Source organism: Eucyclogobius newberryi, unplaced genomic scaffold (assembly GCF_026437365.1).
Source record: "Eucyclogobius newberryi isolate DKJ021-1_F unplaced genomic scaffold, fEucNew1.0.hap1 SCAF_4, whole genome shotgun sequence".
NCBI lineage: Eukaryota > Metazoa > Chordata > Actinopteri > Gobiiformes > Gobiidae > Eucyclogobius > Eucyclogobius newberryi.
The window spans coordinates 30,333,534-30,358,559 of NW_027316056.1; the positions used below are offsets into that span (position 1 = coordinate 30,333,534).

The 25,026-nt window shown below is 44.2% G+C and overlaps 1 protein-coding gene across 1 annotated transcript in view; it reads left to right on the top strand.

Moving 5' to 3' along the window:
• The first annotated feature begins 12,625 nt into the window (after window positions 1-12,625).
• smad1 (SMAD family member 1) overlaps window positions 12,626-25,026 on the top strand; it is a 31,775-nt gene continuing 19,374 nt past the window's right edge. Inside the window, exon 1 of the mRNA XM_072462716.1 lies at window positions 12,626-12,700. The gene's annotated coding sequence lies outside the window, so the exon portion shown is untranslated. The remainder of the gene's footprint in view (window positions 12,701-25,026) is intronic.

Consider the following 25,026-nt stretch of genomic DNA (forward strand, 5'->3'; position numbering starts at 1 on the left):
AGGAGACTCAGGTCTTTTGGAGTGACAGGGCCACTCCTGAAGACCTTCTACGACTCTGTGGTGGCATCAGCCCTCCTGTACGGTGTGGCCTGCTGGAGCAGCAGCATCACAGAGAGGGAGAGAAAGAGACTGGACAAAGTCATCAAGAAGTCCAGCTCCGTACTGGGCTGTGCTCTGGACTCGGTGCAGGAGGTGGGGGACAGAAGGGTCCTGGCTAGATTCACATCTATGCTGGACCATGAGTGTCGCCCCCTGCAGGACACTCTCTCCGCTCTGGAGAGCAGCTTCAGTGAGAGACTGATCCACCCTCGATGTGCGAAGGAAAGGTTCCGTAGGTCTTTCCTTCCTGCTGCTGTCAGACTTTATAACAAAAACTGTTAGTACTGAACACTCGCAATACTGACCTAACCTAATACTGATGTGCAACTCTGTCATATGTGCAATTGCTGTTGGAATTCATGTGCAATTACTGTGAAATTCATGTGCAATCTATGTGCTGTCGTGACACATATTCATGTGCAATTACTGTGGGGATCACATGCAATGGTATTTATGTATTTATTTGTCTATGGGAGTTTTTATTTATTTATAGGAGATCTTCTACTGAAAGTGTTTTTCAGACTTCCTATAAGTGATCTGTTCTTCTGTATCTACCTCTGTATCTACCTGCGTTGCACCAATGAAATTTCCCCATGTGGGACAATAAAGGAATATCTTATCTTATCTTATCTTAACGTTAACCTTGACCTTAACTCTAACCCTAACCCTAACCTTAACTCTAACCTTAACCTTAACCTTAACCTTAACCCTAACCCTAACCCTAACCTTAACTCTAACCCTAACCCTAACCCTAACCCTAACCTTAACCTTAACCTTAACCTTGACCTTAACTCTAACCCTAACCTTAACCTTAACTCTAACCCTAACCTTAACTCTAACTCTAACCCTAACCCTAACCTTAACCTTAACTCTAACCCTAACCTTAACTCTAACTCTAACCCTAACCTTAACCTTAACTCTAACCCTAACCTTAACTCTAACCCTAACCTTAACCTTAACCTTAACCCTAACCTTAACCTTAACCCTAACCTTAACCTTAACCCTAACCCTAACCTTAACCTTAACCCTAACCTTAACCTTAACCCTAACCTTAACCTTAACCCTAACCTTAACTTTAACCTTAACCTTAACCCTAACCTTAACCCTAACCCTAACCTTAACTTTAACCTTAACCCTAACTTTAACCTTAACCCTAACCTTAACCTTAACCCTAACCTTAACTCTAACCCTAACCTTAACTCTAACTCTAACCCTAACCTTAACCTTAACTCTAACCCTAACCTTAACTCTAACCCTAACCTTAACCTTAACCTTAACCCTAACCTTAACCTTAACCCTAACCTTAACCTTAACCCTAACCTTAACCCTAACCTTAACCTTAACCCTAACCTTAACCTTAACCCTAACCTTAACTTTAACCTTAACCTTAACCTTAACCTTAACCCTAACCCTAACCTTAACCCTAACCCTAACCTTAACCTTAACTTTAACCTTAACCCTAACTTTAACCTTAACCTTAACCCTAACCTTAACCTTAACCCTAACCTTAACCCTAACCCTAATCTTAAAGGTGGTATGGACGATTTTTTTCAGCAAATTTTGTATCATATTTCCTCGTGGCATGGATAAATCATTAGTCCTGCCACGTATCAATCATAAAACGCACCTACTGCTCACCTGCAGCCGCGTCAGGCTCGTCCACACGTTTCCGCGTGCCTAAGCGCATGGATCTATCATAATATAGTTCCCTCAGTGTACGGGGCAAAATGAAGACGGAGAAAGACAGTTCGAGCTGACGCAGAAGTGGACAGAAATCTACGGGAGACGAGCGATGCGATGCGCTCCGTTGCGCTAATAAACAAACGCACGTGTGTGTTGTATCGGTCCGCACGGGGAGTGCGCATGCGCACTTCCGCCTGAGTTCTCAAATCGCCGAAAAATCGTCCATACCGCCTTTAATGTTATTTTGTCAAAACCTTAAAACTGCAGTTCTATTTCTTGTTATTCTAAAATGATGTTCTTCTCAGTAGTAACACTCATGGCACTGGTCCTTACAAATAATATAACCCCCCCTCATTTCACCTCACATTGTGTTTTTACTTTATGTTTAGTCCGCTCGGGTCCATTGGGTCGTCTGACATGATTATTACGGTTTCTACATCTGATAATACGCTATAAATAGCCGTATTTGTTTTGTATTTAATGTCATTTTGACTTAAAAGTGCATCCTAACACTTGTGGTGCCTTGTTTTTGTTTGCATGGTTTGCAGATGAAGGTCTACACAGGGTCAAGAAAGTCTACGGAAGATGAAATCAATAAATGTTCTAAATAATATAAACTAGATTATTATATAGTCATTCACAAACATGTTTTTTATTTACACAATCAGTCAAATTAGTGTTCAAGAGGTAATGAATGGCTAAATTTCAGTTGATTTACTTAGCAATGTGTGCTCGTCACTAAAGGTTATGAATTATTGTTTTTTATATATGTTATTATTAGCTGTTTGATTGGTTTATACAGTAGTCTCAAACACGTCAAATGTTTCTAATGGCATAAGAAATAAGACTGCAGTCAAATATGCCTGTTTCTACTGTAAATCAAGCGACATACTGCACATAGAGTGAGTATAAGTCCTTATTAAGCACTATCAAGTGGCAGTTTTGGCTTTAGAATTAATAAAATATGTGGAAATGAGTTAGTACAGTCTCTAGTTTGAAATACAACTAAATTTGCCCACTTGAAATTCCCTAACTGGCTCATTTTACCACCACATGTGGCTCATTATTTAACAGTAAACAGAATATTATCTACTGAATAATTGAACAAAACTAGTAACTCAGTTATGGAACTGATGTGGAGTTTTGGATTCAAAATTCTTATGGCTGTTTTTAAGAAAATTGCCAAAAAGTGTCCCAATTTACTTGACTTCACCCTAATTGTATTTATAGTCCAATATTTTTAAACTCTTCAAACCTTTTGCATCGTTAAATATGGTGTCACATCCAGACAATTTCCCCCACAACAACCAATAAAACACACACATCATGGTTCACAAGCTGAGTGACATGTCTTGCCCAAAGGTGCAGCGGCAGGATGCAATTTTCTATAACAAATCACACCACACGCGCTCCTTTTGAATCAAGGGTGTTTGGCAGTACATCTCTCTGACCACAAGATAGAGCTGTTCGTTTTGTCTCGTCACCACCGCTGCTAATAATGAGAGTGTAAATGTAAAAAGTCAAAGGTTTTGCACCAAGTTGAACAATTAAACTAAGTTTCAAGCAGTCCAATTTGTATTCAGTCCTTGATATACTTATTTTTTTCTTCAGTTTAGTACTTTTTATATTGTAAAACGTGTCCGAAATGTGGTCTCTTCACAATCACAAACCTTCGCTCGTTTGTCAGATTATATTCATTTTATGTGCCATTTTAAATGAGCATTTAAACACCCACATGTCCTCTGCTGAAAGAAAACAATGATGTCAAAAGAGAAGAGGTGGTTTTTGATGATTACTTTGTCATGGTTTAGTTATGTCACTTTTGCAGGAAGTAAATTGAGACATTTTCCCGTTTTGTCTTGGTGTTTGTGGTGCACCAGGACGGTTGGTCTCCGTCACTGATTTTTCCAAAAGTTATTGAATTCTGCAAGGTTCAGCGGACTCGGTTGTTTGTTTGTACAGTACATCGTAACACATGCGTCAGAAGATAATCGAGACCTTTGAACTCAGTTTTACTCATGTCTTTACTCGTGTCTTTTGCATCTGAAGAGGTTTATTTAGCTCCAAGTATGAGCTGCAGAACATGAGCTGTGCCTCACCTGGAGGGGCTGGAGGGTCTGGAGGGTCTGGACTCTAGAGGGTCTGGACTCTAGAGGGGCTGGAGGGGCTGGACTCTAGAGGGTCTGGACTCTAGAGGGGCTGGAGGGTCTGGAGGGTCTGGACTCTAGAGGGTCTGGACTCTAGAGGGTCTGGACTCCAGAGGGTCTGGAGGGTCTGGACTATAGAGGGGCTGGAGGGTCTGGACTCTAGAGGGCCTGGAGCGTCTGGACTCTAGAGGGTCTGGACTTTAGAGGGTCTGGAGGGTCTGGACTCTAGAGGGTCTGGAGGGTCTGGACTCTAGAGGGTCTGGAGGGTCTGGACTCTAGAGGGCCTGGAGCGTCTGGACTCTAGAGGGTCTGGACTTTAGAGGGTCTGGAGGGTCTGGACTCTAGAGGGTCTGGAGGGTCTGGACTCTAGAGGGTCTGGAGGGTCTGGACTCTAGAGGGCCTGGAGCGTCTGGACTCTAGAGGGTCTGGACTCTAGAGGGTCTGGAGGGGCTGGACTCTAGAGGGTCTGGACTCTAGAGGGGCTGGAGGGTCTGGAGGGTCTGGACTCTAGAGGGTCTGGACTCTAGAGGGTCTGGACTCCAGAGGGTCTGGAGGGTCTGGACTATAGAGGGGCTGGAGGGTCTGGACTCTAGAGGGCCTGGAGCGTCTGGACTCTAGAGGGTCTGGACTTTAGAGGGTCTGGAGGGTCTGGACTCTAGAGGGTCTGGAGGGTCTGGACTCTAGAGGGTCTGGAGGGTCTGGACTCTAGAGGGGCTGGAGGGTCTGGACTCTAGAGGGCCTGGAGCGTCTGGACTCTAGAGGGTCTGGACTTTAGAGGGTCTGGAGGGTCTGGACTCTAGAGGGTCTGGAGGGTCTGGACTCTAGAGGGGCTGGAGGGTCTGGACTCTAGAGGGCCTGGAGCGTCTGGACTCTAGAGGGTCTGGACTTTAGAGGGTCTGGAGGGTCTGGACTCTAGAGGGTCTAGAGGGTCTGGAGCGTCTGGACTTTAGAGGGTCTGGACACTAGAGGGTCTGGAGGGTCTGGACTCTGGAGGGGCTGGAGGGGTTGGAGGGTCTGGAGGGTCTGGACGCTAGAGGGTCTGGAGCGTCTGGACTCTAGAGGGTCTGGAGGGTCTGGAGAGGCTGGAGGATTTGGAGGTTCTGGAGGGTCTGAAGGGTCTGGACGGTCTGGAGGGTCTGGACTAGGGTCTGGAGGGTCTGGACTCTGGAGGGTCTGGACTCTGGAGGGTCTGGACTGGGGTCTAGAGGGTCTGGACATGGGTTTGGAAGGTCTGGAGGGTCTGAACTAGGGTCTGGAGGGTCTGGACGGTCTGGAGGGTTTGGAGGGGCTGGAGGCTCTGGAGGAGCTGGAGGGTCTGGAGGGTCCGTAGGAGCTGGAGGAGCTGGACGGTCTGGACTAGGATCTTGAGGGTCTGGAGGGTTTGGACTCTGGAGGGTCTGGAGGGTCTGGAGAGTCCGGACTAGGGTCTGCCGGGTCTGAAGGGTTTGGAGGGTCTGGAGGGTCTTCAGGGTCTGGAGGGTCTTCAGGGTCTGCAGGGTGCGGAGGGTCTGGACTCAGGGTCTGGAGGAAAATAGCAGTTGGAAGAATTCCACAGTCAGTTGTCTGTTTCTTATTACTGTTGTATATATTTATTCAATGATGGATTTCTGATGTGGCTGACGTCATTTACTGATCATTTTTGAAAAGAACTGTGGATCAACTCCATCAACTGGTCGACCACTTAGATGAGATGTTGTTCGAATGCTACATCTGTGATGAACTCCATCCTGAGCACAGTCCTCAGGAGCCCACAGATGGTTGGCTAGTCCACATATGATGTGATGACCACATGAACATGAGCGACTGAGAAGAGCGAGAAAACCTCTTACATCCCACCATAATGTGGGACTTTCATTTAAAAGATTCAAACATGCAGAAAATCACTGAAAGTAAAACGTTAGAACATGCAAAACATCTCTCAGAATGAACAGAATGAGCCAAGCGCGTGAGTCTTGCTTTAATAATGAATAAATCTAACCTTTTCTGCAGACACCGAGTTAAAGTAAGATGTAAATTGTCCACTAAATACGACTTAACTGTAAAAACAACTGGCTAATCATTTACATTTCAAATGAAAGAAAACAACATATATTTGTGAAAGAACAAATTATAAGTAATAAAATTGTGCACACGTTTCTCTCCGACATCTGAGACTCACTGTCTTTACTCAGTGTCATCATTTTCACCACAAACTATCAGTCATCATCTTTGTTCGAGGAGCGATCTATTTATCGCCCTGCAGATCCGTGTGGGGGTCTGAGCCAGGAAGAGGTGATGTCATGATAGCTATCGCTTACAATGGTGGGGCCAGCTGCAGATCTCTCCTGAGGTATGAGCTCAGAGAAGGCACATCTGCTCTGGCCGGGCTCTCCGGTTAGCAGGATGCACCTTTGATCTGATGACAGACACGACACCCCCAGACGCACCAATCCAATTGTGATTAGAGCTCTGGCTATAGAAAACTTACAAAAAAAGCACATTTATTTCTTGTACCAAGAGTTATATTATATTTTTTTCTGATATAAATGCATAGTAAACTGGTCAAAGGCTGAAAGACGGCCCCTAAATATGTTTGAATGACGGCCCCTAAATATGTTTGAATGACGGCCCCTAAATATGTTCAAAAGTTGCTTTGAAAAGATGAAACGGCTGAAATGGCAGGTAACAACAGGCCTTTGCTCAGCAGCTGACCTCAGAAGGATCTTCAAAGATATAGAGTGTCAAGAAATTCATTAATCAAGCGGGACTCCCCCCCCCTCCCCCCAACACACGCCCCTCCCCCCACACTGAACACATGTCTTTCACATGGGCTCAGCTTGACATACACTCATAATTGTACAACAGGAGATCATGTGTCAAGTGACCTGCACCTGACGCATAAACAATTCTTTTGGCAAGCGATTCGTCCAGAGATTTTTCTTTTGATTCATTGATTAGTTATTCAGATCGTAAAAAGCCAGTGGGTATGAAATATATGAAACCTTTTCCGGGAAGCTAAAGAGATGGGGGGGGGCAGCTGGTTGAAGTTCAGACTGACACCTTTGTGTGAAATGCGGCTCTGATGGACAGCTGTGCTTTAAGGGTTAAGTGTGTGTCTAACAAGTGACCGTGACAGCTGCTTCACCCCAGCGGACCAACACAGGGCCCGGGGCAGACCACCCTCCACTCGTGACACTGCGACTGATGCTAACGTGAACGACACAGTGCCTTTTTTGTACAGATATTTTAATTTTTTACTGATAAAATTTCGTTTTTATTTACTTGACATGTCACTAGATGTGTCATTCATCTGACTGACGTGACGGGGCCCTTATCTTATATATAGTTTACAGGGCCGATCTGTGGAGAGGCAAACTCGCTCACAGTAAAAATGCACCGTTTAAAGATATTTTTTCTCCTAAAAAAACACCTTTAATTGAACAAATGCAATATTGTGGCTCATTCTAATCGAGACAAAGCAATAACATAACCATAACTCACGGAGACAAGAAGGTGGGGGTAAAGCTACACAGTGCATCTTTAATGTGGTAATAAAACACAGTAAAACAGTAATAAAACTGTACAATTACAATTGGATGGAATTGAAATAATCGTGCACTCATGGCTTACAGAAACATGCACGTCGCAAACTTGTATAACTTGGCTATCACTATCAACGTTAAACCACAAAATATAAATACACCCGACCGATCTTCTTGGGTGTAAAGTCAGCATGACCCGAGGTGCGATCCGATTGGCGCGATCCGATTGGTGCGTCCTCTGTCTCCGTGCAGCGACGGGAGATCGGGCAAACTGAGAGAGCCCCCCGGAGACAGCGTTCAAATATTACCACACCCCCCGGACAATATTTCTAGAGGGACTCGCGCCAAAAAGGCCACCCGTTTGAAATCGGACCCGGCCAGATGCAGTGCGGCGAGGGGGGCAAACGCGTGTGCCCGTCGCTGTTGGGCATTTCGAGCGGCATGTGTTCAGGCCGCGGGGCGAATGTAACGTAATCGATCCCGAACCCGCCGCTGCGCTCTTCCTCTTTGTGGCCAGCGACAGGCCGAGATCCAAGCCTCCTCGTGAACTCTGACCTAATGCGACTCGCTCAGATGTTATTCATGTTCCGGCCGTGTGATTTAAAGGCAGTAGAGCCAGTTTGGATGGGTTTGTCTGGTTCTGGTTGTGTGGACCACCCTCCCTCGCCCTGTCCTCCCACTCGGACACCGTCGTGGTCGCGGTTTTGGAGCTTGAAGGGTTATTTTTGGCCTTTAATGGGTGTGTTCTCTCTTGTTCGTGGTTCGAGTCCAGTTTAGTTCTGACTTTAGCCGTCCCCAACCTTTTCCTCACGAGGACAAGTACGATCACAAGATTTTTTTCCGTTGAAAGTGGTCAGAGCACGTAACGACAGGGTAAAATGTGTACAAACACTTCTATATAACTTTAAAAATACCTTAATACTTATGTTTGCTGTTTATTCGATTACAGTTTTGTACGATTGAATAAACACAATTTTGATGGTTTTGTTTTATTTAGCAAAACCCTTCACACAATTAGCACAACCACAAACCCAATTAGTAAAACACCTTTGCAAAATGAAACACTCTTGTAAAAACTCTACACTAATTGATCAAAACCATATTTTTTTACCATATGAAACACACACGTTGCATATGACTTAACTATGTTTGCACCAGTTACACGCTGCTGTTGAAAACCTTAAACACTTTTGGCTAATTCTGCTTCTAAGTGCACAGAGTCGTATGGGGCAAGTACACCGTGAATCTGCAAAACATGGCTCAGATTTGCACAACTGGAAACACAATATCTGCTCACACTTTGTGCAAAACAACACACACAGTGAACACTACACACACTTGTGTGCATAACTGTAGACACCACAGGACACAAGACTAATGCTGTTGACAGTGTCATTTATTTTTTCCATATACTCAAGCAAACATGGCAAAATAAAAACATTTCCCAGTTTTCATGAACATTACATTTGATCCAGTACAAAAAAAGAACCCCCCAAACTCCTCCCCCTCCTCCTTCTGCTTGAAGTCTTCCTCTTCTTCTACCCAGCTCGAACTGTCTTTCTCCGTCTTCATTTTGTCCCGTACACTGAGGGAACTATATTATGGTAGATCCATGCGCTTAGACACAGGGAAACGTGCTGCTCATGGGGACGAGCCAGAACGCGGCTGCAGGTGAGCGATAGGTGAGTTTTATGATTGATACGTGGCAGGACTAATCTGCAGTCCATGGCACGAGGAAATGAGACTCAGATTTGGGCCAAAAAAATCGTCCATTCAACCTTTAAGATGAATATATTTCGAATTTTGCTTAAAATTATAAAAAATGTCATCACAGAATAGCACATTTTTTAGGTTTATAGTTTTACTTCCTGTTTGTAATTGATGACATCACAGTAGGAAATTACCCACTGGACAAAAACGTATGTAATGTCACTTTCTTTTTTTTGATACATTAAAATGTATGTGAGCAACTTTAATACATTTTTAGAATGTCAAAAAAGTTGTGTAAATGATGCCTAAACTTTGACTGGAATGAGTGTCCCTAGTGTGATGTCACTTCTTGTCATTTTTTACAGATTTTTCAACTTTTTCTGCACACAAATACCTACTCAATCGGTGTAAAACTATAATATATTATGTACAGCAGGTATAAATACTCCAAATAAAGTCACAATTTGAAAATGGTAAAAACCTGTCACAGGCCCTTTAAATGACTTTACAGAATCTACTGATAACCTCAATACAACCTACTGAGCAATGTAGATTGTATTGGGGTTATTTGTCTGATGATAATCAAACAGAACGGGTCAGTCTGTAAAACGTTTGTGCCCAAAACAATCCTACCTCTGCTATTGTTGTCAAAAATATCAAAAACCAGACACTATATCGAAGCTAGAAACACATTTAAACAATACAATAAAAATAAATCAAATCACATAATCTCAAGTTTCCTGGACAGTTGTAGAATGATCTCGAGCACGAAATAGCCTTTTTACTGTTGAACATTACATCAGATTCAATGCTCAAAATGTTTCTATTGTCATTATAGACTCAATATCGGTATCGAGCCTATTCCTTTGTATCGATATTTCCCGAGTTTGAAATGTTAGTATCGTCACCCCCAAATTCCACATTAGGTTTTCCCTGTTTCCCCGAGAAGCGTGTGAAATTTTTACAACCCCATTTGCAGCGACAAACCCCCCACACCTGCAATCTTTGGCGCCCCCTGGGGATTCCGGAGCCCCGATTGGGAACCACTACTCCAAAACCGTCATCGAGCGAGCGAGTTAGGCCAGTTAAGGCGAGATATCTCAAGCACGGGCTGAAGAGGCACGTGTCTCTACAAGGAACACTTTCAGGTTGTGTCCATCGGCCGTGACCAGCTCCAAAGCAACAGGACAACACGTGAGACGGATCAGACGTGTGATTGGAGACATTATCCAGGAGAAAGTGGTTGAATGCTTATGTTAATGCGATCATGGCGGCTTGCTTCTTTGTATACAACACATAAATGCACATAAAGAGACTATTTCTGTTCATTAGTCTTAAGGCTAAGGCAAAATGGGAGGTATTTACTGTATTTACTGTACTGTTTGTGCTGAGTTTGAACGTGTCTCCTCCATCCCCCAGTGACGTGTGACTCTGGAGAAGGTCCTCTGCTCCTGGGCTCTCCTGACAGCGACCCGGGACGGTAAATGATGGGTGAAAGGCAGAGAGCGCCCCATGGGGATAATAAAAAAAGTTCATAAAAAACAAACACACATTATGAGCTCATTTTCATCCAACAGACGGGGTTTGTACAGTAGTAGTACTTTATACAGTAGTAGTACAAGTAGTAGTAGTAGAAGGGGGGAGTCCTCGCGTGCAGCCCGCCCCGCCGGTTGAATAGCTGTCATGTGTTTTTTGAAAGGCTTCATCTGAACAACTTCGGGGAGCCATCTTTCTGTTGCCACTCATCATCATCTTCATCGTGATCGGCGGCCTTCCATCCACCTCTCCATCCCGGCCTCCTCCCGCTCCCCCTCCCCAGATTTATTCACGTGCGGCTCGCTCAGACATGCTGTCGCCAGCCCCGTGACGTCACACGCGCCGCGAGCCCTCCTCCGCTCGCGCCGTTTCCTTCCGCGATGTCTTCTGGAGAATCTAGTCCCGCTCTCAACTGCTGCAGCGCTGCACTGGACTCATAATGACGCGAACTTGTTTGAATTAATTATAGAGTTTATTACTATTATTATTTTCTTTTTTTTGGTATTTTCTGTATATTTTATGTTGCTATTGTAATTGTTTGTCTCACTAAAAAGCAAAAATATAATAATAAAATAATAACGATACAAACTTTTTATTTTATTTTAATTAATGATAGAGTTTATTACTATTATTATTATTTTTTGTATTTTCTGTATATTTTCATGTTGCTATTGTAATTGTTTGTCTCACTAAAAAGCAAAAATATAATACTAAAAAATAATGAAGTAAACTTTTTATTTTATTTTAATTAATTGTATAGTTTATTGTTATCATCATTATTATTATATTTTATTTGTTTGTATTTTCTGTATAATTTGTATGTTGCTATTGTGATTGTTTGTCTCACTAATGGCCACTTATAATCAAGCCAAGGTCATTTTACACACAAAATCTCTTCGAGTTGAACACTTTCATGGCCTTTTCATGCAAATGCTTTGGACGTGCAACACCAATGTCTCTTGAGAGTGAGAAGTTTCACACCTGAGGACACAAGAGTTGCTGAGTGACGTCGATGCCGGAGGAGGCATGTGTGAGCACGCTTTGAGCTTGTACTGCTCTTCAGACACTTTTGTTCTCCGGGCAACATAAATAGTCCTTATCATCTCACTATCAAGGCAGAAAAGGAACTGAGAGCACCCGGCAGTTCACAAGTTCACCGGGCTATCAGAGGATCAGATAAGCCTCAGTGTTAAGATCAGTTCAGACTTTGTTTGGATAAACTTGTGATTTAAAAGTGTGCTTGAGTTGCACAAGACGTTTTTAAACACATTTGGATCAAGAGTTGCCAAAAATGGGCTTCACAGGTGAGACTACATCAATGCACACTGCCTTATATTCAAAGTTTTTCAGTGTTAGTGAAGTATTACATTGACACATGTTGAACTGATTCATCATAAACTGTAAAAAGTGTAGTTTTAGCAATAGTAAATGCACTAAACACAAAACTGAAACTACTACCTTCTAAACTGCACACTTTCTTTCTTTCTCACTCAGTCATCACCAGATTTAAAAGAATAATAACGGGCTTCACAGGTAAGACTACATCAATACACACAACCCTGTTATGCAAAGTTTTTTTTCCAGTTTAAATGAAGTATTACATTGACACAAGTGTAGTTTTAGCAATAATAAATGCACTAAACACGAAACTGAAACTACCACCTTCTAAACTGCACACTTTCTTTCTTTCTTTCTTTCTCACTCAATCATCACCAGATTTAAAGAATAATAATAAATCACACTGACAGACAGATCCTTCCTCCCTCTACGGTTGGCACACATAACATTGTTTTACAGTTACATAATAGTGACTGAAGATGGGACAAGACGTGTGTGTAAAAAAAAAGAAAAGTAGGCCTTGTTGTTATGAGCGTTGCATCCCGCGGCGTGATACTGGCTCCGGCGGAGTGTGATGCGGCCGCGCGACTCGCTGACGCCAGGCCCGAGCACAGCCGAGGCGCGCGCGCACTGGAGAGAACGCACAGCGGCGGCGGCACCGAAAAGGTACTCTCAACTTCTAACTTGTAAAACCCGTCCCAAACTTTCCCCGCACGCGTTATTTACACACGCGTTTTCGGCGTTGTTGCGTGTGTTTTTTTGACGTTTCAGTTGCTGCAAAACTTTTCCTCTTTTTCCTTCTTCTTCTTCTTCTTCTTCTTCTTCTTCTTCTTGTTCTTCTTCTCTTTCTTTTCCGCACCGATGTTTACGCGTAAAGTTCGGCGCGCGCCTTTCACACCCGTACGCGTTTCCCCCCCCCTCCCGCACGGATTTAACGCGATTTGCTTATAATTCGTACAAAATCAAGCCCCGCTACACGGAATAAACGTCGGGGCGCAGAAGCTGCTTGATTCGGGGGGAGGAGGAGGAAAGTGGGCGTAGAGTAAGAGCGCTGTGCGTAATTTTGTGCGTAAATGTGTGCGTGTTTTATTTTGGAGGGAATGATCTTTTCCGTGTCTTATTATGTTAACATTAGTGTGATTTTGAAGCAACAGGGTGCGCATTGCAGATGAAGATGACAAAAACAACAACAACTCTGCCTTTGTAGTCAGTTTAAAGTGGATGATAACATGTGCGTAAGTCATGCATAAGCTCTGCGCACTGTTTAGTACGCGTCCTCGTATCCTTCGTCCCGGGCAGCGTGCAGTGATTGCTCAATTGGCTTGTCATTGCTGCACTGTGAGCCTCTGCGTGTGTGTTTTCATGTTCAAATGGCTGTGAAAGGCTGGATGTCCCGTCCTTATCGAGGATGACATATCAGATTACCCAAAGGACACGCGTTTGTCCTTGTCTCTCCGATTTCCCGCGAGTCGTGTTGAATTCGTGGTGATTTTTGGACGTTTTTGACGCAAAATAACGGTCGATTCTTTATTTAATGTCGCGGTGAGAGCTCGAAATCGTTCAGAAACTCTTCAGGCAATGTCAAATTTTGTTCTGTTAAAGAGTTTTTTTCTGTATTGACATTTGGCCTTTTAAACACACATTATAATGAGAATTTTTGGACGTTTTCGATGCAAAATAACAGTCGATTCTTTGTTTATTGTCGCGTTCAGAGCTCGAAATTGTTCAGAAACTCTTTGGGTTAAATATTTTTTTCTGAATTGACATTTATTATTTTAAACACACATTATAGACGCTAGTACAGCACAATGTTACCAGACAATATTGCAATTTAATATACCTTTTGACGCAATCATTGTCAATTATATTAAAATACATAATTGTATGCTCTGATTTGCACATTTTCCCTCTATAAATAAATAAATAAATGAATAACAGAGACAAAACCAAGACTAAATCAAGGCCAATTTTGGACTGTACAAGGAAAACCATGCAATGACTAAGGAATATAAGGAATATACTTAATTCTCGATACCGAAAGTTCAAATTCTGTACTGTTAAAGTGATTTTTTTAGTGTCATCAATTGCTCAAATACTAGTGTTGTGATAGTATGGATCAGTATCTGACTGTGGATGCTTTTGACAATCCTAATTTGCAGTTCAATAGTGTGTTCACATCATACTGAGGGGGAAAAACCACAAAAAAACTGTGGCTATTTATTGCTACAGTAGATGTGGAAGCGCTATAGTAACCGAGGTGGAGTAAATATAGGTTCGGAGCATTCCTGCGTCCGCCGTATCCAGTCACAACAGTAGTGACCACAGTCGAGGGTGTCTGTCCCGGGACAGCATATGTCGGGGTGAGGTGTCCGCCCTAACACAACACTAACCCACCGCCGAGTGCCGGGCATGGTTGAGATGGCTGCAGAAACCCCCATGTGTTCTCTGCAGCTCAAACGACGCGACCAAACTCACCGAACGCTTGCTCCGAAGCGATTCTTCTCATGTTGATCGCGATTGTTTGGGTCGTGAGCAAGATTAAGTGTTTTTTGATAAACGTACAGCCCGAAAAAGAGGCCTATATGTTAAGGACTTTATTTTATCTGGCTGTTTATGTCAAATAAAAAAAAAAAAATCGCGTTCAGAAAGTTTGTTTTTGGAAAGCTGGTCACAAACTTGAGGAACAGTGACAGGTCAGACAACGGGAAAGAAAATGTAAAATGTAAAATATCACTGTTGCTTGAGTCTAAATAATGGTGAATAATGTTTTTTTTCCCCCACAATAATTGAATCGCTAAAATGTTATATCGTGACATCGCCAGGGACAACAGTATTGTGGTGAGGAACTGACCAGAGATTGATCAATAATCGTGATTATTTAAGTCACAATATAATCAGAAAGATTGAAAAATTACAATGATAAGGTTTTTTAGAATTAAAAAAAAAATAATTTTCTAGAAAAGTATTTTTTTTTAAATAAATAAAACCGGTAATGTCTTTTTAGTGATGAAATGTGATGATTTTAGAAGCAGAATTAAGTCCTTTCTGCTCACCCTTTCCTCGTAAAGCAGGTCACACATTGAGGAGCGTCAATGTGTTAAGAAAACACAAAAAGGAAAGAACGTTTAGGATTGTATTATTCGTTTTGGTTGTGACGTTAATAATCGCAAATAATCGTTAGACTATGAAATCATGATATCCATAGAACTGACTATTTATGTGGTTTTTGTGTTATAATCCACACAAACTAAGTGTAGACAGTAGAAACATTAAAAAAAGAAGAAAAAGAGGAAATGCTTTCATCACCATGTCAAATTTTGTTGTGACGATTATTGTGAGAAAAAACATTGTTACGATTATTGAGACTGTGACTAAACAACAGTGGAAGACTAACTAAAGTTAAATGTGACAAAAACATCCAGGTAAAATAAGTTCTTTACATCCAAGTCAACCTTTTGGACAATAGATTGAATTAAAAATACTTAATTTTGCTTCTAAAATTGTCACGGTTACTATTTTTTTGGTTCTTATGATTATATTGAGACCTGAATAATCACGATTGTCAATTAACTGAATAATCCCTATTCACGGCCTATGAAGAATATGTCAATTGTAATGACGGGTCGTCAAAAGTATCAAAAATCAGATCGTAATCGATGCTAAAACAAGAAAAAATTCAGATAAATATGGCAAAATGTGACCTTTGATAGTTTCAGAATGGTCTTGCTCTTTATCAGAACGTATATATAAGACCACATGGGAACATTTATTAACCTATTATCATTATTTGTGTTGAAAATGTGCCAGGCTGCAGCGTTGTGAGTTCAAATCCCTTTTCACACTAAAACTGTCCTGTCTATTGAGGCCTTTGGGCCAAAAAATCCTTAATAAAAGAAGAAAAAAAACGACCTAAAAAGAGCATTTATCTATTATTTATTAAATTATCATATTTAGTGGAGAATGTAGTATATTCCTTGTATTCCTAGCATCAAAAATCAAGGTTTGAACTGTTTGCATAGCGACAACCCATGTGTGGACAATAAAGGAATATCTTATAACTGTATTGACATCATCCTATTCCATATTTTCATGAACTATAGCCTCACACGATACCACAGTAAAAAAATATATACTTTGTTAAGTGATTCGGTCAGTTCAATGTGGGTGCTTTGATCCGTATGTCGCTCTGTACGGTAAATACGGGCAGAAGATGTTGAGATACGCAATAATCAGTTTGTAGATGTTTGTGAGACGATTTAATGTGGATAAACTGAGCAAAGGTTCCTCTTAGTTTAAGGCATTCTTTTAACCCCTAAAGCAGCTAAACAGACCAGTCCGGAAAGTGATTTTGACGTTTTTTCTCTTTCACACAGACACAAAGGCTCTTTCAGAACTGGCTACGTATGACTTTTTTTTATGGACACTTTTGGGGATCAAATAGCTGCATATTTATGTGTTTGTAATTGTGCAAAAGCATATGCAGCATCCTCGTAAGCGTCACCATTTACCCTGCGACGAGACGTGAAGGCACTTAATCCAGATCCCGGCCATTCTTCAAAACGTTCCCTTCTGCCGTCAGTCCCCCTCTTCCCCCTCTCTTTGCATTTGTCTTTCTAGTTATCTATCACTCTCTTTCTCTTTCTGTCTTCCTGCACTCGTCTGTTTATAGCCATTGAGCGGGGGCTAATGGAGGCCCCATCCAGGACCCTGCTGATAAATAATGTAGGTTCTTTATAATGCTCGCTCCCTGGGGACGGCCCAGAAAGCCTTATTAGTGTCTCCTCATCCTCCTCAGCCCGGGACTAAATTGATTAACAGACACTGGAGCGGTGCAAAATGATCTGCGGGACTAGTGTAGTGGCTTACAGCTCGCACCGGGCGGGTCAAACCAGTCGGGGGCTCGAGAGCGTCCCATTAGCCCCCGCCGACTGTCCGCCCGGGGTAACGGATGGCCGCCGGGAGCTGCCCGCTAACGCAATAGCGAGGGCCGTATCCTCGCGCCACACTGTGGGGAATGTCAGAGTGGCTTTTATGAGGCCGTTGTGTAAATGATGGTGTGAGCGCCGGGGCTTTTATGGAGGAGGAGAGTGACGGCCGAGGCCATCGCGGTTAAGGCTCTCTTCATTTAGTCTGCGTCACCGAGGATGAGCGCACGATGTTCTGACGCACAGCGAGCACATGTTGAGTGCGGGGGGTCGTGAAGTGGGATAGAGAGGGTGTGTGTGTTTGTTTAAGACGACGAAACAGGTTAGTCAGTTTGATGACTAAAGCCGCTTTCACGCAACATAAAACAATGGTGCAAGATGGGACTAGATCATGACTAAACTGGGTCTAGATCATGACTAAACCGGGACTAGCACAGGACAAAACTAAATCTGCCTCAACTAAACCGGGACTAGATCATGACTAAACCGGGACTAGATCATGACTAAACCGGGACTAGATCATGACTAAACCGGGACTAGCACAGGACAAAACCAAATCTGCCTCAACTAAACCGGGACTAGATCATGACTAAACCGGGACTAGATCATGACTAAACCGGGACTAGATCATGACTAAACCGGGACTAGATCATGACCAAACCGGGACTAGATCATGACCAAACCGGGACTAGATCATGACTAAACCGGGACTAGATTATGACCAAACCGGGACTAGATCATGACCAAACCGGGACTAGATCATAAACTTGCCTAGATCATGACTAAACCGGGACTAGATCATGACCAAACCGGGACTAGATCATGACCAAACCGGGACTAGATCATAAACTTGCCTAGATCATGACTAAACCGGGACTAGATCATGACTAAACCGGGACTAGATCATGACTAAACCGGGACTAGATCATGACCAAACCGGGACTAGATCATGACCAAACCGGGACTAGATCATAAACTTGCCTAGATCATGACTAAACCGGGACTAGATCATGACTAAACCGGGACTAGATCATGACTAAACCGGGACTAGATCATGACCAAACCGGGACTAGATCATGACCAAACCGGGACTAGATCATAAACTTGCCTAGATCATGACTAAACCGGGACTAGATCATGACTAAACCGGGACTAGATCATGACTAAACAGGGACTAGATCATGACTAAACCGGGACTAGATCATGACTAAACCGGGACTAGATCATGACTAAACAGGGACTAGATCATGACTAAACCGGGACTAGATCATGACTAAACCGGGACTAGATCATGACTAAACCGAGACTAGATCATGACCAAACCGGGATCAAACAGGACACGCAGCCTAGGAAATGACGGAATATGTGATGTCATAAATAATGTTTAATGTCATCTTCTATTTTAGGGATTAGGGTTTTTTACTATGGTCTGTAATAACTCATCTTTTTGGTTTCTTCCTTGACGATATTTACAATGAATTTAGTTTATTGGGGATCGACTCCTTGTTCAATAAAAGAAAGCTGGAACAATACCTTTTTGGATTTGGAAACCTTTCTTACATTTTTGGTAAATATATGAACATTTCAGCTTTAGACCAGTTGAATAATTAACAAATGACGCAGAAGTTATTCTAACAAACTACTAAAGTGTTTAATTCTGCCCTTTCTTTATTACAGCTAATTACTTTTGTGGCATTTTCCTGCTTCATAAAGTAGTTTGAGTATTATCATATATCGTGATATTTTCCGTCGCGATATATCACACTAGAAAATGTTTTATCGTAACAGACGTCGCGGTCGCTCGATTTGTCATGGACTCAAATGACACAGGTCTAAATGTTTCTCTCAATTACAGTAGATTGTGTAAAGTCGTCGCTTGTTTATACGAGCAGAACAGTGTCGTCTATACATCGGTGTAGAACAGGGAGGCGCCCTGTAAAATCCAAACTCGCATTGTCCGAAGAAGCAACACAAAGCCATATCAGGCTCCGGAATAAGCATGTGGTCAGATATTTGAGCGCGGGTTAAAAATATGCTCAGATTTAGTCGGCAGCTGTAGCTCGGTGACAGTGAAGGATTGTGAGTCCGGCTCCAGATGTTACCGGGCTCAACCTCCTCAATTTTTTTTTTCCATCTGAAATACATTACTTGTCTTCCTCGCAGCCGGTCCTGAATTTATGCTGATGGAGCAAAGTGGTTGGAAGAGGATCAAAAAGACTTGGAAGGGGCTTTTGTCTTTTTATTTGTGTTGTATCAAGTTGTATTGTGTTCAGTTTAAGACACGGTTCAAACGGAGCATTGTCCCACAAAGCCGCGCAACAAAGAATCGAGTTTTGAAATATGCAAGTGTCACTGAAATAGACGTTTTATTCCATTTATCAGTTGCACGTGTTTCAGCCGGCAGTCTTTCATGTATAATACTCAATTATTCATTGTTTTTGTGATCATCTTTATGAGGGCTGCATGATACTGGGGATTGTTACAATATGCTGGGCTGTTAAAGGCGCTGTAACTGATTTTTACTGTCTTGAAAAAGACAAAATGTCCAAAGGTATTCTTCAGTTTCTCACGTGCCGCTCCAACGAAATGTACTAAGAAATAATAAATTGTACACATACGGGCCGCACCTGTCAATAAGCCACAGGTGCCCACCTTGTAACATGAGATATTTACACATGTAGTATGGTACGGTAGTGGTCCGGTTGTCTTTTGAACCAGAGGTCTCGCGGGTGTCTAATTAGACTAATTTCTCAGTGTATATGAGTTGGATTGTAATAAAAATACACAGCATTTTGAGGTTTAACATACAGAGAACACGTCTGAGCTGTCCCTACTGTCCCCTCTGTCCTTGATGAGTCTGTGTGAGCTGATTCACAGTAGTGATGCACGGGGCAGGTCGCGCCAAGAAAGTGTCATTTCATCGCGACGGGTTCTAAACTCGTATATCGCCTGTCCGCGCTCCACGTGTGTCTTTGCGTCTTAAAGCTTAAAATACAGAGAACACAACGTCTTCCTTCTACAGTGTGTCAAACGCTTGCGCTTCCTGCTAGAGTTAGCCAGTAAAAATCTATAAATTAGACACACCGTTGTAAGGGCCGCTGGGTTCAAATGTAAAAAAGGGAGGGAACTAAAAAAGTCAGAAAAGTACGGTATCCAGAGCCTCTTATTTATTCATAGTAATGAGTTTGTAAGCACTTTTCATGAGTCTCAGAAGCCTGAGAGAGTTCACTGTAAAGCTAACAACAACTAGCAAGCTAACAGTGCACTTCCTGGTTTTTGGAGAGTAAAACGCTTGATATTTAGATGCAGAATGCACTTTGTCGTCTTATATTAACCAGCTGTACTGGATCTTAATGTATTAGTCAAATTAAAAACAGTACTTTTTTGTCAGCTGGTGGCTCTTGTTGTTATTGCAATATATTTAATTTGGTGCGATATCGATGCATTTGTGATATATTTAAGCTTGAGCTTGAGCTTTAATCCAAATCAGTTTTTTTAATTAGTTGTGCGCAATGCTCGTCACTTTTATTTTCCTTTGTTTCCGTACTGAAATAGGCACGAAGCAGGTTCCATAGCTCAGTTATAGTCATGATGGAAACTTGCACTTGATTTGTACATTTGTTTTCACCGTAGTTGGGCCCACACCCATGACACCTCTGACCTATCCTCCCGTGCTTTTCAGAAAATCCTGGTTCCAGTTTAGGAAATCTCCCCCCTGCACCTGTAGGGAACTGTGCAGCTCTCAGCAAAAAGGAAATTAATCTGCTGCTGTGCTAACCGTTTCAAAATGACAGTATTTCCTGTCCACAGGCACAGTATAGAGTGATGTATGGTTTTGCTGAGTGATATTCTCCATGATATTTGTCTCATGTATCGGGCCATGCTCTCTTTCCTGTGGATCTTTGTAGTTATGGGTGGTCCTACATGGATTTTAGCAGCTGAAACCGATATTTGATATTAGTCCTGCTGAGCGATAATGACCAACATGTATTTGTCAAGATCAGTATGGCCTTGTATTGTTGTAAAGTTCAGAAATGATCTTTTTCACTTTGCAAAACATAGTACAACATGTATTTATTTGCAATAAATGGGGTTATAATAACTTGTATTTTAATTTGGGCTGCAATGATTAATCGACTAATTGTGACTGGTCGACTATTAAATGATCAAATAAAAGATCTTAGTTGTATTTTTATAATCGCCATTGTTATCTGGACTGTACAGACGCTTAAACACATATGACCATATTTTTCATAACAAAGACACTGTAATTATTAAATCAAATGAAATCATTTCATCAATAATACACTTTAATTCGTAAATATTCTCTAGATCTAGAAGCCTTCAATGAGCATATTTCTACTTTATATGGTTGATAATGCACCTTGAACCGACACCTTAACGTGGTGGAGGGGTTTGAGCGCCCGAATGATCCCGGGAGCTATGTTGTCGGGGGCTTCAAGCCCCTGGTAGGGTCTCCCAAGGCAAACAGGTCCTAGGTGACGGGTCAGACAAAGATCGGTTCAGAAGCCTCTTATGATGACAACAAAAACAAGGCCGTTTACGTCGCCCGGATCGGCGTCACCGGGGCCCCATCCTGGAGCCAGGCTTGGGATGGGTGCTTGATGGCGAGCGCCTGGTGGCCGGGTCTTACCCCACGGGGCCCGGCCGGGCACAGCCCGAAGGAGCGACGTGGGGCCGCCCTCCCGTGGGCCCACCACCCGCAGGAGGATCCATAATGGGCCGGTGCAGAGAGATCTGGGCAGCAGTCGACGGCAGGGGCCTTTGTGACCAGATCTCCAGACACAGAGACTAACTCTGGGGACATGGAATGTCACCTCGTGAAAGAGCCTGAGCTTGTGCGGGAGGTTGAGCGATACCTACTAGATATAGTCGGCCTCACCTCCACGCACAGTTTGGGCTCTAGAGCCCATCTCCTCGAGAGGGGCTGGACGCTCCACTTCTCTGGTGTTGCCCGCGGTGAGAGGCGGCGGGCTGGTGTGGGCTTGCTTATAGCCCCTCTGCTCAGCCGCCAGGTGTTGGAGTTTACCCCAGTGAACGAGAGGGTCGTGTCCCTCCGCCTTCGGGTGGGGGACAGGTCTCTCACTGTTGTGGCGGCCTACGGGCCGAACAGCAGTGCCTTCTTGGAGTCCTTGGGAGGAGTACTGGACAGTGCACCGACCAGGGACTCCGTTGTTCTACTGGGGGACTTCAACGCCCACGTGGGCAATGACAGTGACACCTGGGGAGGGGTGATCGGGAAGAACGGCTTCCCCGATCTGAACCCGAGCGGTGTTCAGTTATTGGACTTCTGTGCTAGCCACAGATTGTCCATAACGAACACCATGTTCAAGCACAAGTGCACATGTCACCAGGACACCCTAGGCCGGAGGTCAATGATCGACTTTGTTGTCGTGTCATCTGACCTCCGGCCGCGTGTCTTGGACACTCGGGTGAAGAGAGTTGTCAACCAATCACCAGGAAGGAAGCCGGACAGCCGGACAGACTTGGCAGACCCAAGCGCATTGTGAGGGTCTGTTGGGAACGTCTAGTGGAGCCCTCTGTCAGTAGGGTATTCAACTCGCACCTCCGGGAGAGCTTCTCCCATGTCCCGGGGGAGGTTGGGGACATTGAGTCCGAGTGGACCATGTTCTCCGCCTCCATTGTTGATGCGGCTGCTCGGAGCTGTGGTCGCAAGGTCTCCGGTGCCTGTCGTGGCGGCAACCCCCGAACCCGGTGGTGGACACCAGAAGTAAGGGATGCCGTCAGACTGAAGAAGGAGGCCTATCAGGCCACTCTGGCTTGTGGGTCTCCGGAGGTCATCGACAGGTATCGGCAGGCCAAGCGAGCCGCGGCTCGTGCTGTCACAGAGGCAAAAACCCGGGCCTGGGAGGAGTTCGGGGAGGCCATGGAGGAGGACTATCGATCGGCACCAAAGAAATTCTGGCAAACCGTCCGGCGCCTCAGGAGGGGGAAGCAGTGTCTCACCAACATCGTTTACGGTGCGGGTGGAGGCCTGCTGACCTCAACTGGGGATGTCGTCGGACGGTGGAAGGAATATTTTGAGGATCTCCTTAATCCCTCAGTCACGTCTTCCGAAGAGGAAGTAGAGACCGGGGACTCAGAGGCTGGCTCATCCATCACCCAAGCTGAAGTCATTGAGGTTGTTCGCAAACTCCTCGGTGGCAGGGCTCCAGGGGTGGATGAGATCCGCCCTGAGTACCTAAAGTATCTGGATGTTGTAGGACTGTCTTGGTTGACACGCAACATCGCGTGGCGGTCGGGGACCGTGCCTCTGGACTGGCAGACCGGGGTGGTGGTCCCTCTGTTCAAAAAGGGGGACCGGAGGGTGTGTTCCAACTACAGAGGGATCACACTCCTCAGCCTTCCGGGTAAGGTCTATTCCAAGGTACTGGAGAGGAGAATCCGACCGATAGTCGAACCTCGGATTCAGGAGGAGCAGAGTGGTTTTCGTCCCGGTCGTGGAACACTGAACCAGCTCTATACCCTCCATCGGGTGCTCGAGGGTTCATGGGAGTTTGCCCAACCAGTCCACATGTGCTTTGTGGATCTGGAGAAGGCTTTCGACCGTGTCCCTCGGGGTGTCCTTTGGGGGGTGCTCCGGGAGTATGACCGGAGCAGGAGCTGTGTTCGCATTGCCGGCAGTAAGTCAGACCTGTTCCCAGTGCATGTTGGACTCCGCCAGGGCTGCCCTTTGTCACCGGTTCTGTTCATAATTTTTATGGACAGAATTTCTAGGCGCAGTCAGGGGTCGGAGGGTGTCCGGTTTGGGGACCACAGGATTCCATCTCTGCTGTTTGCAGACGATGTTGTCCTGATGGCTCCATCAAACCCGGACCTGCAACATGCACTGGGACGGTTTGCAGCCGAGTGTGAAGCGACTGGGATGAGAATCAGCACCTCCAAATCCCGGGCCATGGTTCTCGACCGGAAAAAGGTGGCTTGCCCTCTTCAGGTGAGTGGGGAGTCCTTGCCCCAAGTCGAGGAGTTCAAGTATCTCGGGGTCTTGTTCACGAGTGAGGGAAGGATGGAGCGTGAGATCGACAGGCGGATCGGTGCAGCGGCTGAAGTGATGCAGTCGCTGCATCGGACCGTTGTGGTGAAGAGGGAGCTGAGCCGAAAGGCAAAGCTCTCTATTTACCGGTCGGTCTACGTTCCTGCCCTCACCTATGGTCATGAGCTATGGGTAGTGACCGGAAGAATAAGATTGCGGATACAAGTGGTCGAAATGAGTTTCCTCCGCCGTGTGGCTGGGCGCTCCCTTAGAGATAAGGTGAGGAGCTCGGCCACACGGGGGGAGCTCGGAGTAGAGCCGCTGCTCCTCCACGTCGAGAGGAGCCAGCTGAGGTGGCTCGGGCATCTGTTCCGGATGCCTCCTGGGCGCCTCCCTCGGGAGGTGTTTCAGGCATGTCCCACCGGGAAGAGGCCCCGGGGAAGACCCAGGACACGCTGGAGAGACTATGTCTCTCGGCTGGCCTGGGAACGCCTCGGGATCCCCCCGGAGGAGTTGGAGGAAGTGTCTGGGGAGAAGGAAGTATGGGAGTCCCTGCTCAGACTGCTGTCCCTGCGACCCGGCCCCGGATAAGCGGCAGAAAATGGATGGATGGATGGATGATTGATTGATAATGTGCATGAAAAGTCTCAACTAATTAAAAAAAAAATATTGCTGAATAGTCAACTTCTAAAATAACCGTGAATAAAAATCAAGATTATTCGGTAAATCAATAATTGTGATTATTCCGGTCACAATGTAATCGTAAGGATTAAACAATAATAATCATAACGGAGCCTTTTTTAATTCAATCTACAGTCCAAAAACCTGTCTGTTTTTGTCACATTTACTTTATTTTAATTCAGAAAGTCACATTTCATAAAGCTGGTCACAAACTGGAGGAATGTGTTAGAAAATAGAATAAAATTTAATTACTTCACTTCACAGTGTTTTAAATGTATCTTTTTTAAACAGGGATCATTTATTTATACACTGTTGTTTGGTTATGGTCTCAGTTATAGCGAGTAATTGTTAGATCATGTTGTTTTTTTCCT